This window comes from Ursus americanus, chromosome 24, assembly GCF_024610735.1.
Source record: "Ursus americanus isolate L20-20 chromosome 24, mUrsAme1.1.p, whole genome shotgun sequence".
NCBI lineage: Eukaryota > Metazoa > Chordata > Mammalia > Carnivora > Ursidae > Ursus > Ursus americanus.
The window spans coordinates 19205665-19223624 of record NC_142150.1 but is presented as its reverse complement, the minus strand read 5'-3'; the positions used below and the strand labels follow the sequence as shown (position 1 = coordinate 19223624).

General features: G+C 45.0%; 1 protein-coding gene across 3 annotated transcripts in view; it reads left to right on the top strand.

Annotated features, from left to right (window-relative positions):
* The first annotated feature begins 12677 nt into the window (after nt 1-12677).
* The window catches only part of LOC123799451 (uncharacterized), a 169566-nt gene continuing 164283 nt past the window's right edge, over nt 12678-17960 (top strand). The window contains exon 1 of one of the 3 annotated variants that reach the window (XM_045808557.2): nt 12678-12854. The gene's annotated coding sequence lies outside the window, so the exon portion shown is untranslated. Of the gene's footprint in view, nt 12855-12890; nt 13427-17960 lie in introns of those variants that run through there. The other 2 variants (XM_045808559.2, XM_087855386.1) reach the window with 2 other exon arrangements.

Here is a 17960-nt window from a genome sequence, read left to right as displayed (position 1 = left end):
TCTTCAAGGATCTTTCTCATCAGCAGCTCAGCAATTCATGTATCTTTCAGATATCAGAAGGGGCTAATCATGAGCGTGTTACTAAGGAATCCACGGACTGTATTTTGTAAACACACTTAGATGAATCCAAGAAGAAAACCAGGACAGTGAGGAAACTTGCATCCTCTCCTCTTCCTTATCCTGGGGTGAAATGAAACAGAAGTGGGAGATGATGTTCTCTTCCCCGCCTTGATTTAGCAAACTAGGAGTCATTTCCACCAAGTCCTATAAAGGTTGCACAGGCCGCACAGATAGGCCTTGCGTGTAACACACTTTGGGGTGAGGTTTATCAGCAGCCAATCGGAAGGCAGTATAAAAATGTCCATGTAAAATCTTTCCTGTTTTCAGCGAATGGGTGCTTCCATTATTTTCAAAAGGGGCTCTGCACAATTCAACAGATTTATTGAGTGCTGACTGCGTCTGGCAAAGGGCATGAGACAGGCATACAAAGAGGTACCAGCTGGAGCATGAGAAAAGTGATCACCAAGACCGGAAGGAAGGACTAGAGTGGGGTGGGCGCTGCGGGGAAGGGGTCTCTATTGGGACAGCAAATAGAAGGGCCAAGATGAGCAGAAAACACGACGAGCTAATATTTTTGTTTATACATTTACTGTTTGCTAGACACTGTGCTAAACACTTTACCCATATTTGCTTACCCAATCACTGCAATTTAATAGTGGTATGCACCACAAATGGGTACCACATTGGGTATCGCGTTATTAACCCCCTTTTAAGATGGGGACTGACTGACTCAAGTTATACCCTTAGTAAGTAAAGGAGGTCAGGCCACGTTTCTAACCACTGCCCAGACCACCTCTCAAGTAAACAGAAACTAGTCTATTCGGGATGCTTCCTATCAGAACATAGTAATGATTTTTTTTTAAAGGAAAATGAAATCAAATTTTCTCACTACAAATTTTGCAATTCAGTTCTGAGATCCGAGTGTTAAATACGAAAAGATCAGAGTTTTATATTTTTACCATTTGAGCATTTTGGGGCTGAACATGTTATTTCAGTGGCCCCAGGCAAGTCTGGGAACAGGATGACTTTTATCTGTGATACTTCCACACCCCACCCCTTCCCCAACATTCAGACCCCTTCTGTGTCACCTTTCAGGTTACCATCTGGCTGCCTGTTACATCCACGCTGTCCTACATTCCAGATCTGATATTTGTTTCCTTAGATAATACAGGAAGTGTTCTCTAGAGCTGGAAAAGACCAGGAGGCGTGGTCTGGTCTCTCTCCCATTTTGTGGATGAGGAAAACTGAAGCCCAGAGAACTGAGTCACCCCAACTCACAGAGTTGGATAGTAGGTCTCTGATGAATTGCATCACTTCTTGTGTACAGCTGTGTTGGTTTTTGGAGAAACATGAAAGGGACCCACAGAATTCCCCAGAGTCTGGGATGAAGACCGTCGGGGGTTCCTAAGATGATTTAGGTAATGTTCAACAGCTTTTAACTTCTCTGTCAATCCTGGTTTAGGTCAAGGAGACAATTCTCCATTTGGCCCCGTCTTTAACTCCTAACACTTGGTAATCTCTCTTTTTAACAAAAGAAGAACAAAGCTGAGGCTCAGAGCCTTTGACCGACCACTAGCTAGCATGGAATAACATTGTTTTGTTTTCATTGTATTTATTATTATGCCTCTTTTTTTGGCAAATGACACTGACTTTCCATTTACACTACTGATGCAAACTTTTCCCTAAAACGTACCTATTTTTAAAAATAGATCTAAATTGTTAAACAAATAATATTGCAGATGGTTCACAAATATGACAAAAATCTTCACGATGGTAAGCAAATGCCTTAAAGCAAGAGATGTTGCTGTAAACCATTGCAAAGAGCAATGATTTGGGGCCCCCATGCAGGTCCCTGAGGTGAACATATCTCAGATCACACTGTCTAGCCCCTTCCCTATTTTGAGAAGGGTCATCTTTGGTTGAGGACTGGGGATAAATTGATGAATCACTTAGCATCGTCCACTCCCTGCCCCATGATCCTGCCATCCCCACAGTCTGGCTTCTCCTCAATGTGCTCCTCTGTTCCCCTGCCGCCTCACTCCCTACTTCTCCCTCCAATCCTGCAATGGCCTCCAAATTCCTCTCTCTTCTTTCTATAGATTCTGACACTAAAGATGGCAGAAAACTCACAGGGAATTACCTCACATTGAAGAATGGTGACTCACTGTGGCCTCCTTGATCAGGCCCGGGTGAATGAAAAACCTGCTGTGTGCCATAGTGAGACAATGCTGGTGTGGAGCCCCTGGGCCTGCCTCCCGGGAGCTGGATGAGCCTTGTACGGCAAGTTGTTCTGTCTCTAGGCCTCAGTTTCCTTTCTTAGCAGCAGCTGTCCCACCAGCCCTGAAAATCTGAGTTCCAACGATCTGCCCTCCATTTACCTCACCTCTCTGTTTGCGGGAAGGTGGGCTGAAGAAAGGAGGAAGAAGGACAAAGGACGGGGTGAGGACAACAGGAGTTTCCTGATCTGTGAAATGAGAGAGTTGTGTGTAGCCAGTTAGAGGCCCAAACGCACAGGTTGTCGTGAGGATTAATTAAGGTATTGTCTGAAAATGTCTTCCCACAATACTCAGCACGCGGTAGCTGCCCAATATGGTAGCCACTCTTATTGTCATGGGATTGCTGAAAAGGTGAGGCAGCTTCTAGAGACAGTGGAGGCCCCTGAGGGGTGGCAGGCTTCACCCAGTGTCCTTGTATGGAGGAATCACACCTCAGTCCATGCTGGCCTCTCCCAGGGCTGGACTGGGAAATGGGCCTATTCCCTTCCAATGGGTCTGACCAGGGACAGAGGGCACAGTCAGAAAAAATAACACCAGGGAGAGAGTAAGGGGAATAAGGGCCCCTGTGAAGAGAAAAAAAAAAAAAATGACAAGGAACCAGTCAAAGGTCAGGAAATCAATTTTTTTCTCCTTACAGATCTATAAGTTCAGAGGCTTGTAAAGGTCAACGTTGTCCTTTTAAAGTACCCCCAGGATTTACATCCTGAGTAACACTTGGTTTCCTCCATGGTAAACATGAAGATCCAATTAGTTTTCCCTATAATTCAAAGAGATCCGAGAAACAGGGACCTTTCCGGTTGGGAGTCAGTTTGGCTATAAAGTTTCTTGCTACACTATTCCGAGGATGAACTTTAATCCATATCTTATCTCCTGTTTGAAAATGAACATCCCTTCTCTTCTTATCATAATGTTTCTGCTTTCTTTTTCACTTTCCCCCTTCCTGAGGAGCCTTGGCCATATTCCTTTTTGGCCATTAGCGTGAATTCTTCATACTTGGTTATTTGCTGCACTCAGTTACCTTAAGAATTTTTCTCCCTGACTGGACTCCAGAAGGCATGTTAAGGTCCTGTCAAAGCAGAATGTTGTTGGAACCCAAGCTTTCTGGGCCCTGATTCTAAGTCTTTCACAGCGATGCGAAATGGGGATCACTGAATATTTCTCTTTTTTATGGCATCCCTGACCGGGGATGAAGTCACCAGGGCAGCCGTTCCAGGAACCCTGTTTACAGAGGCTGCTGCTCAGTCTCCAGGTTTCTCCCTTTCCCTCTGGGTCTACGAATCCATCCTGGTCGTTCCCAGGGGACTAAGGGGTGAGGTGGCAATTGCCAAATATAAACACGCCCCAGGCTGGGCTTTCTTCTCATGCTGGGTGGGGTGCTGCTGTGCGGTCAGGAAGACGGCTAGTTCTGGGCTCCTGGGGCTGGAGGATATGGAGGGGGAGAATCAATAGCATTCAAGTGCTCCAGGTCCTTCTGAGTAAGAGATCTGTGTGTGAGCTAAGGAGTTGTGGGGCCTTTTTAGAAATCTGGAGGAATCTTATTTTGCTCTCTTTTGACTGAAAGAAGAGGAGTGAGCTCTTCAACAGCAAGATGATATCTTGTACACAGATCATGGGGAAGATTTGGCAGGAGATACTGGTCTCCCCAGTGCAATCCCTAGTTGACAGGGGATTCCTGACCTTCATAATAACCAACATCTACCGAGTGTTTACTAGGAACAGGCCCTGTCAGAGGCACTTGACATGCATTATCTCATTTAATCTCAGAGCTTCCCTATGAGATGAGTATCGTCTCCATTTTACCTACACAGAAGCCAAGGCATAGACAAGGCTAATTAACTTGCTCGAAGCCCAACAGAGTAAGTGGCATGTGACATTACATGTGACAGCTTGACGCGTCATATTTTTCTCCAGCTTTGGTGACGGAATAAAAAGGATGAATGACTATATGCCTACCTAATATGGTGGAGACATGGAGGGACATTTTCACTTTCGCTTCTTGAAAGGCTGCCATTTGGTGTTTCCTCTTTGATGCCCACCAGTCCAGATAGGAGGTGTATCAAATCAGAATGCATTCTGAAGTTGCAAAGAACAGAAAATGCAACTCAAACGGACTTTAATAAAGGAGATTTATGAGCTCATGTAATGGCGAAACCAGGGTGATCCAGCACCTCAATGACGGTATCACGGACCCAGTTTCTTTCCGTCTTTCTGTTCTGCCTCCTGTTTGCATTCCAGGCTTCATATGTGAGTAGTAGAGAAGGTGAGAGAGCACTTCTTTGCTAGCATTCCAAACACAGATCCAAAGTTCACCCTGGTTAGACAACTTAAGTTGCAGCTAATCCTTGAATCAATCACCACTCAAGGCCAGGGGAGTGGAATTTGTTGACTCACTTAAGTCAACCAGTGATCACCTCCGGAAGTGGGGGCAGAATCTGTATCCACTGGCTACATAAAATACATAGGAAGACTGGATACCCAAATAAAAATCTGGGTAGAGTCAGGAAGGGGGGAGCAGAGAATGATTAGTGGGTAAATAATTTATGTCCCTGAATTATTTAAAGATAATGGGGAGCCTGGATGGTCAGTTGGTTAAGCATCTGACTCTTGATTTCGGCTCAGGTCATGATTTCATGGTTGTGAGATTGAGCCCCGAGTCGAATCCCATGTTGGGCTCTGCACTGGACGTGGAGGCTGCTTAAGATTCTCCCTCTTCCTCTCCCTCTGCTTGGCCCCTCACCTCTCTCTCTCTGTCTCTCAAAACAAAACAAAACAAAACAAACGATAATCATGTCTTTGGTTAAAAGTGATAGAATACCCAATGGCTGAAATGTAGGAGATTATTAGTCACATTTAGTATGAAATGTGAAGGTGGGCCATTCCGATTGTTGTAGTGACTCAATGATGGCCCCAGGGACCTGGGCTGTTTCTGCTTTGTCATACTCAGTGTTTCAGCAGTGGTTACCAATGGCTGCTAGAGCTCCAAGTAGTACGCTCTCAGATGTGACCCAAACAAGAAGGAAGCAGGAAGGATGGACACAAAAGGGCTCCCTCCCCATGCCTCTTGTCTTTTACTGAGGTAGGAAACTCTTTCCCCAAATCCCCTAACCATCTTTCTCTTCCATCTCACTGGCCTTAACTGGATCGTATGACCATCTAGCTGCAGAGGAGGCTGGGAAAATAAATACCCAGAATTTTCAGTCTCTGTAGTGGGAGGCTGGTGAGGAAGAAGTGGATTGAGAATGGCCTTGAGTAGTCATTCAATAATGTCTTGTTTGGGCAATTTTGTGCTAACGAAGTAGAGGCCATGTCCTATGATTTTGCTGGTGTCCATTACAGAGAATATTATCAGGATCTGGCTTCAGATCTTTTTAGTAAAACTCAGACTCGTAGGTAGTTAGCTTTCATCCATACCACCTTCAAATACAAAACTCAATGTACCCTTAGGTATTCAAGTGTTGACAGCACTGAGAGGTTTATCAGAAGCAAATTTAGGCAGCAGCCAACTTCGCAGTGCCAGTGGTAAACGAACACACACCGAATTAAAAATCAGGTGTCTAAAGTAGCCTTATAAAAACGGGAAATTCCAATATAGACTGTTAATTACTCTGAAATTAGTTTTTTCTCTAGATGGCAAAAATATTTCTCTGCTAATTAATTGCCTAATCTTTGGGGCTACAAGCTCAGTCTCAAAGTACGTTACAAATACCCTATCACTCAATAAATTGCAGCAGTATCAGCAAAATATTTTTGGCTTATTTAAGGACTAGAGCAACGAGGCCAAGAAAGTGACTCAATAGATTAGGGAAACGGTAGAGTGAAAGATGCTGAGAACAATCTGATTACATACGCATACATCCATTATGTTTTCAGTTTCAAACTATTCCAACTTTGGACTTTTTTTTCCCTTCTGACTTCCTTTGAAAAATGACATGAACAAATTTTTCACTGCAGTTGGAAGCAGACTCTGTGAGAAGAAAGAGGCCAATATTTGGGGAACCTGTGACAAATGAATCTGCTAGGAGGAAAGAAAAACTTAAAACATTCAGAGAGCTAAAGATCCAGGAGTAATTGCAGTTTGGCTGGGCAGGGCCGATGTAGCCTTACATTTGGTACTGACTCACAACCAACATTTCATGGTGCTTTAGCATTTATGAGGCATTTTTACTTATACTGCCAGTTGGCCTAGGCGCTAATAAATCTCCACTAGAGCATATTTGGTATGTGCAATTACACAGGGATGTAATAGGTTTTGTTTCTGGCATCCCCAGCAGTTTATTCCCCATCTTCCCTTTTCTGGCAGCTGATTCAGGCCTGGCCCATCATAGGATCCATTCACCTGAAGCGTTCGGAGACCAATCAGGGTCTTCCCCTGGGATTCTGATGGATAGCTAATAAAGTCATCTACCCAACCCTATCAGCACCCTACGTTGCAAAGCTGGAAGGGTAAGACTGGAGCTGAAGAGGGGAGCAATGGAGATGGAGAGAGCTTAGCACCACTTCTGGACCCAGGATCCATCTTTGCCTGAAGCCAGATCTCTTGGGATGCCCCAGTTAGGTGGACCAAAAAATTCTACTTCCGCCTTAGCTAGTTTGGCTTGGGTATCTGTCGCTTGCATCAAGAGTCCTGATCGATACCACCGTTTACACAAGCTACAATCCATATGCAGATTCAGCTTGAATTGAGCCTCTTTGATGAAGCCTTCCCTAGGGACTGCCCCCTGCCCATTACTCTTTCCAGGAACCACACCACTCACCGACTCTACCAAACAATTGGCATGGTGTTGAACGCAATCACAAAATTGAATGATTTTTCAAATGCCTTTTTAGCTGTATTGTAAAATCTTATGGGAATGGATAATACAGTCCCCAGTAAATAAAGAGAAGTTCTGAAAGTTTTTTTGGAAGTTGTTAGAAGCTACACATCTACGGAGAAATAAGAAATGGTTGAGGGGCACCTGGGTGGCACAGTGGTTAAGCTTCTGCCTTCCGCTCAGGGCGTGATCCCGGCATTGTGGGATCGAGCCCCACATCAGGCTCCTCCGCTATGAGCCTGCTTCTTCCTCTCCCACTCCCCCTGCTGTGTTCCCTCTCTCGCTGGCTGTCTCTGTCGAATAAATAAATAAAACCTTAAAAAAAAAAAAAAAGAAATAGTTGAGCTCCCAGGCAAGCTCACAAAAGTTTATTTTGTGAAAATGTGTATACAATGGCAGAGAATAAGAGAAGAGTCATGCAGAAAACTGCTGCTTGAAAAAAAGTGAGCTCGATTTGAGAAAGCAAGGAGAAACAGACTTTTCTGGATCACCTGGAGGAGTTTCAGAATTGTGTTTGTCTTTTTTTGGTTTGTTTGTTTTAATTTTTACCAAATTTGCACATCCATGTGGTTTGAAGCGTTACATAGTTCAACAAGGCTTATCACAAAAAATAGCAGTTTCCAAACCACTCCGCCTCCTCAATTTTCTGCTTCTTTAGAGACAACTGCTTTTAAATCTTTTAGTTGTTTATTTTGGTTCTTAACACACATGTCTAAGCCACTTCTTGGTTTTTCTCTTGGAGGCATTATCTACTGATTCTTAAGAATTTGGCTTTCATGATCGTTTGCCCACCCTGGTCCACACCACTCATCTTCTCGATGCAATTCTATCATAATTTTGGTTGGATCAATGTTTCGTGGTCACATTCTTATGACGAGATACATGCAATTCACTGCTGAGCCACACAGTATCAAAGAGTACCAGGATTATTTTTTAATTTCTATGCCAATTTGAGGTTTTCCCAGAAACCACGATCATTTTGTTTGTTTGCTTAGGTTTTCATGTCATTATTAACGTAGCCTCCAATTATCTCCCAGTTGGCTATATATGTTCTCAATAAGTTCAAAAGACATTACGTTTTTCATCGAATCCCTCTTTTTGGAGATGTCACTCCGGGAACCTTCTGACTTGCTCCATTCTGGAACGTTGTTCTCCGTGCCTCCTGGACAGCTGATATCCTTGGACCTCCCTCCATCATTATCCCGGGGATCCTTTTGCCTTGCTCTGAGTTAGATTTCTTGCTGCCCATATCCCAACTTTCCTCTTTCTTGTTCCACTCTCTCATTTGGGTGACATACCTCCTCTAGTAGCTTTGACCAAATTTGACCAAATTTGACCATTCTACCCATTTCTAAGTGTATAATTCAACGGCATTAAGCATAGTCACATTACTGTGCAACCATGACCACCATCCAGCTCCAGGACTCTTTCCATCTCCCCAAGGTGAAATTCTGTCCGCATTAAACCACTCCTTGTTCTCACCTCTCCACACACCCTGGTAGCCAACGTTCTACTTTCTGTCTCTATGCATTTGGCTGTTCTTGGTACCTCATATAGCTGGAATCATATATTTGTCCTTAAGAAAGGGTATGTGAAAGGTAGATTTTTTGAGTACATGCATGTCTAAAAATACCTTTATTTCTCACGTACCGATAATCTGGCCGGATGTATGGTTCTGTGTTGGATGCACTTCTCACGTTCAGTTTTGCAAGCACTGTTTCAGTATGATATACCGGCTAGATCACGGAGTCTGGAGCCACCCTGCCTGGTTTCAACCCCAGCTCTTACCATTTATTACCTAGGTCATTTGGGCAAGTTCGTATTTCGCTCCTTCGTACCTCAGATTTCTCACCTGCAAAACGGAGGTAAGAAGAGCGCCTGTTTCACGGGGTTGTGGTGAGGATGAATCGTAAAGCACTTACTATATAGTTCAACAGAGTTAAAGTCTAGTCTAAAATATTAGCTATCATTGCCTCCAACTTCTAGTGTTGTCATCAAGTCTGAAGCTGTTTTTGACTCTTGATCCTTTCTAGGTCACTCCTTTTTTTTTTTTTCTTTAGAGGTGGTTAAAATCTATGTGTACCAATACTCTAAAATTTCACAGTGATGTTCCTTTGTGTAGATCTGTTTAAAACCATTTTTCTGGGGCGCCTGGGTAGCGCAGTCGTTAAAGCGTCTGCCTTCGGCTCAGGGCGTGATCCTGGCGATCCGGGATCGAGTCCCACATCAGGCTCTTCCGCTATGAGCCTGCTTCTTCCTCTCCCACTCCCCCTGCTGTGTTCCCTCTCTCGCTGGCTGTCTCTCTGTCACATAAATAAATAAAATCTTTAAAAAAAACAAAACAAAACCATTTTTCTGAGCACTCAAGAGGTCCTTTTAGGAAACTCATGGCTTTCAATGGGGGGGGGGATCCTATTAATTAATTAATTAATTAATTAATGATAACCTCCCCTCTATTTTTTTTGGTCCTCTCTTCCTGGAATACCTATCATTTAGTTGATCTCGTCTTTCCTTTATTTTCATATGTTTTCCCCTATATATTTTATGCCTTATATTTTCATATATATAATGTTGAAGAGCTCTGCTTGTTCTTAGTTCCTCTTTTTTTTTTAAACAGACTGTTCTTGTTTCGTGGATTTATATCTTCTTTTCTCTCTCTGAGAACAGTAATTTTAAAAAATGGTTTTTCTTCTTTTTGATAGTCTTTTTTTTTTTTTTTCCTGTTTGCTCTTACCACATCTTTGACATTAGAATCCTCTTTCTAACATCTGGTGATTCTTGGTATCTGCCAAGTGGGCAGAAAAAGGCTGATTAGAAGCTCCGTGTGTGTGGACGGGGTTTGTCAACGATGGGCTTCACCAGAGGGCGGCTCATCAGGAACCCTTCACGCCACAGACAAGAAATCTTGCCGTCTCCTCTCTGGAGGATGTATGTCAGGCTCCCAGCCTGCGGGGGGAGAGGGCTTGGGCAGTATTTGAATTTTCGTTGAATCCTCTTGTTTTTAATGTACTCGCCCTCTCCAGAGAAGAAGCCTTCAGTGTTTTGCTGCCGTGGGGGGCAGTCACCCGGCTGTAATGACTTGGAGAGGGTATCTAATTGATTCTTCAAAAGATGTCAAACTAAAGCTGTTTTCTGCTCGGTTTCCCAGTTCTGCAGTTGAAATAGGGATTCTTTTCTGCGTTCACTCTCACCTGTTAGTTTGCTCTTGTGGGTCTTCTGTCCGTTACCATTAGACTTTTCTTTCTTTCTTTTTTTTTTTTTTTTTAACAAGAAGGGAGCAATTGTTCATGTTGCTCTTTCCACTTTACTCACCAAGAACATCTTTCCAGGTCAATAAATGTTCTCTGAACTATGTTAATAGTCGTCTTGTATTCCTTCATATAAATGTACCATAATTTATTTAACCAACTTTCTACTGCTGGACAAATTTGGGTTATTTCCAGATTCTTTATATTGCAAGCAAGAACGTGTTAAAACATTTTTGTTGCAAAAATTCTGTTTCACCCTTGATTATTTCCTCAACTTCAATTCACTGCTCCTTCGGACAGTACCACTTTTGCTAGCCCATTAATTCCATGAGAAGTTTTGTGAAATAAATTTTCTGCAAACAAGTGTGTTTGAATCCCACACATTCTGTGTGGGTCAGTAGTTTAAAAAAGCTCCACAGATGATTTTGTCGTACAGTGCAGTTTGCCAACGGCCATGATCACAGACTCGGCTTCCATTTTACCCAGGAAAGCTGCTCTGATTGAGGCCTGAGTAGAAGAAAAGCCAGCAGGTGTCTTAGTCCATTTGGGCTTGCTATGACAGAATACCACTGACTCGGTGGCTTACAAACCACAGAAATTCCTCACGGTTCTGGAGGCTAGGCTATGAAGACACTGGCAGGTTTGGTGTCTGGTGAGAGCCCATTTCCTGGTTCAGACAGTCATCCACTCACTGTGTCTTACACGGCAGGAGGGTAAGGAAGCTTTCCCAAGCCTCTCATAAAGACACTAATCCCAGTAGGTTCTGCTTTTGTGAGCCCCACCTCCAAATACCATCACACTGCAGATGAGCGCTCCACGTGAATTTTGGGGGACACAAACTTTCAGTCAATAGCATCAGGGCAGGAGTAGGTCTGGCTCAGAATGACAAACAGCCCATCATTAGTTGAAGGCACTCAGCATAATCCACCTACTTTTTTTTTTTTTTTTTAATCATCAGGATGTCTTTAGAGCCCTATACAGTGGAAAGTAATGCTTTGGCATGATTTTCTTTTAAAAATTCATGAAATAAAGCATAGTTTCTTTGGAAGCCAAATTTTGTAGCCGACACTAAAAGAAGAAGAAGGAGGAGGAGGAGGAGGAGGGGGAGGAGGAGGAGAATGTTTGACACCGTGGAGAGTTTTGAGGGAGTGCTCCAGAAGGAAAAACAAACACCGTTTCAGCAATGTCAAATAAAAGGCCAAGTCTAGTAATTCTCAAACCATACTGAGCAGAAACTTCACAAGGCAAGCTTGTTAAAATACAGATTTCTGGGCCTTATCATTCTTAATCTAACTCATCAGCTATGGTGTAGGCCCTAAATCCTAAGTCTATACCAAGGATCCCAGGATATCTGAGTTGGTGGTCCCTGGACCACGATTTGAGAATCTGGCTTTAGACAATGTTTTGCCAGAAATTACTAGGGTTGCTTGAATCTGGAAACATCTCTAGAATTCTCTTTGTTGGCTGTCACAGGATCTTGGGGTTGGGGCTGAGAACACTTTTTCCCATCAAACAGGGAACCAAGCCCAGAAGATATGCTGGGGTGGCCCAGTTTGGAGTGGTTTTCATGGAGCTGAGTGTGCACGCAAACATTTGGGATGGGAGGCCTTCTTCTTCTTTTTTTTGAAGATTTTATTTATTTAGTTGACAGAGAGAGAGGCAGCCAGAGAGAGGGAACACAAGCAGGGGGAATGGGAGAGGAAAAAGCAGGCTCCCAGCAGAGGAGCCTGATGTGGGGCTCGATTCCACGACCCCGGGATCACTCCCCCAGCGGAAGGCAGACACTTAATGACTGAGCCACCCAGGCGCCCCAGGGATGGGGAGGCCTTCTCACCGTCTTGTCTGGCTGTTTCCTGGGGTTGCTTAAAATTCATGCAAGGCTGTCGGAACGGAAGGTATACAGAGCTTATAAAGGGCTCTTAAAAACAGTAATTAGAGAAAAGGAAAAAAATAATCAGTTGGCTTGCTGCTTGGTCCAAGGAATAGGAAGTGGCCCCTTAAGATGTGGAACCATATTTTTGGGGTTCTCTGTTCTCTGCCTCTTAACTGTTTGTAACCTAACACTGCTCCTCTTTCTTCTAGTGCGGTGGTCTCTACTCTGAATAGCTCTGGAGTCTGACTTAAGCGCCTACGCTCAGATCTCTGACCCGCACAAGCAGCCAGCGCCCTCACCCCAGAGGCTGGGCCTGGAGTTGGGGTTCAGGTGGAGCCTGGCGAAGCTCTCCCAGCTCTCTCACCAGTTTCCCCGCGCGCTCGGGAGGGGGCGCGGTCTCCGCCCGCCCAGTCCTGACTGCGGGTCAAAGGTCGCGGGCGGAGAGGCCCACAGGCACCCCGCGCCGCGCGGCCCGGAGTCCCGCGACCCGAGCTCTGAGCGCGCGGGCCGCTGCGTCACGCGCCACCTGCCCCCGCGCCCGGCCCGCCCCGGTCCCTGGAGACGCGAGCGCCACCAGCCGCCGACGGTAAGCGCCGCGCGACCCGCGCAAGTTCTAGAAGTTCGGCAGGTCGGGGGCTCTGCCGGCTCCGCCGCGCGCCCGCCTTTCAAGCTCCGACCCGCGGCAGCCCTGCGGCGGCCCTTGCGCTCCTTGTCTGCCGCCGCGGGCCGAGCTGTGGTTGTGGGGCTTCGCGGCGCGCGGCCCACACTCCGGGGGGCAGAGGCGCGGGGGCCTCGTCCCCGGCCCTGTACGCCCCGGCCTCACTTTCCGCCCTTGCACGCTTGGCCCTCGCGCAGCCAGGCCGCGCGTCTGTCTTGACAAGTACACCCCGTTTGCCCGGCCCGGACGGGTGGCCAGCTTTCTCTTTGGTCAGCCCCCGAATCCGTTCTAGAAAACACACCGGAAGGGGGAGCTTTGGGCGAAGCGAAGCCTTTTCTGTGCAAAACGCCCGCCTCCCGCGCACCTGGTTTTAATAAGAGCCTGGGGAGAAATACTGCCGGGATCCCAAAGGATCCCCAAGGATCCCCAAGAAATTCCGTCCAGAGAAAAGGAAGGGTGCACGTGGACTGTCCGTGATCCGACGCACTCACTGTACGAAGGTTTGTGAAGACCTCATGCACTTTTCAACTTTATCTGTAGCGGGGAGAGGTGGTAGGTGGCAGTGATGTTGGAAATGGGATATAAATAGCAGTTACAAACACTTTTATTAACTTTGGAGACAAGAAAATTGCACAGTTATGCACAATGTATTCTTTTCTTCCCTGTTTTAATAACAACAAAGGAATATTGAAAAACAACTGCCACCCCTTCCTAGTCTCCCATCGCCTTAATCCATGTGCACACGGGTTTTTTTTTTTTTTTTTTTAACATAGTTGCAGTTAGAGGTACATGGTATTCTTATTTCAAATTCTGGAACAAGGGAGGTAAATTACATCCGGACAGAGCGGATGTCTTCATTAGTTCTAGGAGAAAGATCTTTCAGTGCATGAGCTGGAAGTTAAAGATTGTATCATGCTTTCAACCTATATTACAAAAGTTTAAAGGATAAAGGACATGAAAGGCTTTTTAAAAAGATCCTTGTGAGACATATAAATGTAAATATATATTCACAGACATTCTTTTTGCATCATCATTTAAAGCCAAGGACAAATTTTCTTTCCAACATAGCACTTTGATCTTTATGCTCTTAAGGAAATAACTCTACCATGTACTACAACTTGGAGAGCACTACTTTTTCATCAGACATTTTTAAAAACCTTAATCAGCATTTAATCAGAGGCCTCAGGGTCTTGCACTTCTGTTCTCTCTGCCTGGAATGCTTTTCCCTTGCCTTTGCTTTGCTACCTCCTCCTTATGTAGATCTTAGGTCATATTCATTTCCCTGTCCACCCCCATGGGACAATGATATTTTATTTTTTTCAAAGCACTAATCACGATCCGAAAATATTAATTTGATTATTGCTGTCCCCCCACCTCAATAATGTAGCGGACTTTGCTGTTTTACTTGCTGTTATATCCTAGAACCATACCCCCCACTCCCAGTATCTGCCAGGACTGGTATTTAGTAAATACATTTACTAAAAAACCAATCTTTGCAGTATAGTGTAGCCTGGGGAGCACTTCCTGAATGTGACCCTGGAGGAAACATCTTTCTTTAGCCTCCTGGCCCCCACCCCTGCTTTCCCTTGGTGGCTTGGGTGCAGCTGCTTTCCGATCTGCCCGGCCTTCTTAGGGCCCCACCCACAGTGACCCCCAGCCAGCCCCAGGAAGTAGGCCCTGGAGGCAGCTGGGGCCTCAGGCAGTTTTTCTGGGGCCAGATTTTGGACTAGAAAGTGGCCGGGATTCTCCCCCAGAGGCCTGGGACTGCTTGGCCGCACAAACCCTCTGACCCTTTAGCACTTCTCAGTGCCTGGCTGCATGCGTGAGGCTGCAAGGTTCGTGGTGGGAGCTGCTTGTGAAAAACGCTCTGTTATTGTTGGACTCCAGGCACAGGGAATCATTAGGGGAGTGACATGCGTTAAAGTTGAGGTCTTTCCTTGTGGGCTGGGCCACGAGGCTGCAACTGGCCTGCTTGCTGGCAAAGGCTGTGGATTCCTGCACAGTCCTACGTGGTTCACTTCTCAGAGGAAGCCTTGATGAGGAAGAGGCTGGAACTGGGGGCAGAAAGTTTGGAATTTCCCGTGGTTCCTTGGGGATTGATTGTTGTAGGGAACTACCCTGGCCAACACCAAGGTGAAGTTGCTTGCCTTTCCTCAAGGCCACACACAGCTCCCGGGCGCTTAAGGCTGCCTGGGCCTATGAGAGAGCTGGAGTCAGCCCCTGCCGGAGGAACCAATGTTCTGGGAGCTGTCAGGTGTCAGAGAGGAAGAAGCTTTTCCTTATGCTCTGCTGTGGCCAGCACGGTGCCTGGCGCACGGTGGGTGTTAAGTGCGTGTTCATTCCCGTAGGGAGTGTGAGAGTGCCCTCAAGGCTGTGTTTGAAGCCTGGGTGTGTCAGAGAACATAGACTCTGGAGGCCCACTGCCTGGGTTCAAATCCTGGCAGCCCCGTGTACAAACGGTCTGTGAGCCTCTGTTATAGTTCCCTGTGGCCCACGCTCTGCATCCGTAGGCTGCAGACAATAATGCTCTCCGCCTCGTGGGGTTGTGGGGAGCGTGAGATGTGGACGTTTTGGAAAGCACTTAGAACAGAACCTGGCACATAGCAATAGGGTAAGGGCTAAACAAAAATTAAAAATAAAGTATGGCAAACATAACAGTTCCCCCGGGGGGGGGGGAGGACAGGGAATGGGATCAGGGAGGGGCACACTGGGAATTTCACAGTAATTGCCAGTTGGGAACATGGGTTTCATTATACTGCTCTTCTTTATGCTTTACACATATGAATGTTTTAATAACGGCTCAGTATATAATAAACCATTAAAACTGCACACCTCAGTGTATTCTGTACTGCATTTTAACACACTGAAGACTATTGAGGCGTTAATTTGTGCAGCCTGTCTTGTTCTTGTACAACCTTATGAGGGAAGAACTATGATTATTTCCAGTTTACAGATGCAGAAACTGAGGCTGAATAATTTGCTTAAGGTCTGTGTTGTTACACAGAGGAGAGCCAGGATTTAAATCAGACTCTGGGTTCGTAATTGCTGTGCATGGCTTTCTTAATGTGTCATTGATATAACAGGTTGTATCTGAACTTTAAAACAATGCGTTACCCTGCCAATGTCCACTCACATAAAATTGCACACCGGGACATAGTCGTGTGAATCAGGATTTTCTGAATCATGTGACACCAATCAGAACACAGAAATCAGCTGGATACGGAAATGGCTGAGTGCAAATCACCACTCCTAGCCCTCTGCTTCAGGTCTTGTATTCATTGAAACAGCCTACTAGTCTCAAAGTTCACTTAATAATAAGAAATACTGTAAATTTTAATATAAAATAAATGTATATAAAATGAGATGCCACTTATATGTGCTTTTCTCTGTATATAGAACACATATAAAATCTTCCTATAAAACATATATTGAAAAACATCAGAAAAACATATATTGAAAACACAGAAAAAACGTCTGTAATGCAAGAAAGAAAAAAGAATACTATCACTGGCTTAAGGATATAACTGAGGTTTGGGAATTTGATGGTGTGTGTTAAATGTTATTCAACAGACATTTATTAAATGCTTTTATGTATAAGGCATCGTGTTAGGCATTTGGGGAAACTAAAAGATGATTGCACAGTTTTATATTCAAACTTGTTTGTAGTCCTTCAATATGTAATACTTCATATAGTTGACTTTTGGAATGTACAGGTTTGAACTGTGTGGGTTCACTTAAATGTGGATATTTTTTAATATTACAGTATTGTAAATGTATTTTTAATATTATAGTATTGTAAATGTATTTTCTCTTCCTTAAGATTTCTTTTAAGGATTTATTTATTTGAGCAAGAGAGGGAGAGAGAAAAAGAGTGCACGCATGCTCACAAGCACGTGGGGGGGAGGGGCAGAGGGAGAGAGAACCACAAGCAGACTCTGGGCTGAGTGTGGAGCCTGGCCCAAGGTTTGATCCCACGACCCTGAGATCTCGACCTGAGCTGAAACCAAGAGGCGGAGCTCAACGTACTGTGCTATCCAGGCACCCCCTGCTTGTGCTTTTCTTGATAATGCTTTCTCTAGCTTTTTCTAATGTAAGAATACAGTATATAATACATATACCATACAAAATACCTGTTCATAAACTAGTAAAGCTTATGTAGATTTTCAACAGTGCAGGGGTTGGTACCCCTAATCCCTGTGCTGTTTAAGGGTCAACTGTACTGTTGACTGTTTTGGAAACTTACGACACTAAACCAAGCTGAGTGTACTATGAACTATGAGATTCCTACTATTGAAGTGTTTGGGAGAATTCAAAGAAAAGATCAATGATTTTACAAAGCCCCAGCATTTGAGCTGGACTTCAAAGATGGATGAAGACAAGGAGAGGGGTGCCGGAGTGGCTCAGTCGGTTGAGCGTGGGACTCTTGGTTTCAGTTTAGGCTATGATCTCAGGGTTGTGGGATGGAGCCCCAAGTCGGGCTCTCTGCTCAGCTGGGAGTTTGCTTGAGATTCTCTCTCTCCTTCTCCCTCTGCCCCTCCCCCAGCTCTAGAGTGCCCCCCTCCTCCACTGCTTAAATAAATAAATAAATAATCGTTTTTTAAAAAAAGACAAGGAGAAAAGGAGGGGTTCAAAACTGATTGAGGATGAGCAAGTGGCTGGTGGAGAGGGAGGGCTGGGTGTGATGGGAAACCTTGAGGTCCGTTCAGGGAATGGAAAATAGTTGACGTGACTATGGGGTTAGGTTCCCGGTGGTGGGAGATACAGCTAGGAGGGTAGGTTGGAGTGAGAACCACAAAGAATCTCACATGCCAGACTAAGGGGTCTGGTCTTCTTTATCCAGTGGGCAATGGGGAGCCACCGAACGTTTCTAGGCATAGTTGTGACATGCTCAGAACTGTGATCTGGAACATTCTTCTGATGCTGGCTGTTATGAGGGAAGAAAATAGAAATATGAAGACCAGTGAAGATAGTCATAAGGACATAAACTAGTATGATGGCAGGGGACAGGGAAAAACAGGTTGATGGAAGAGGTAT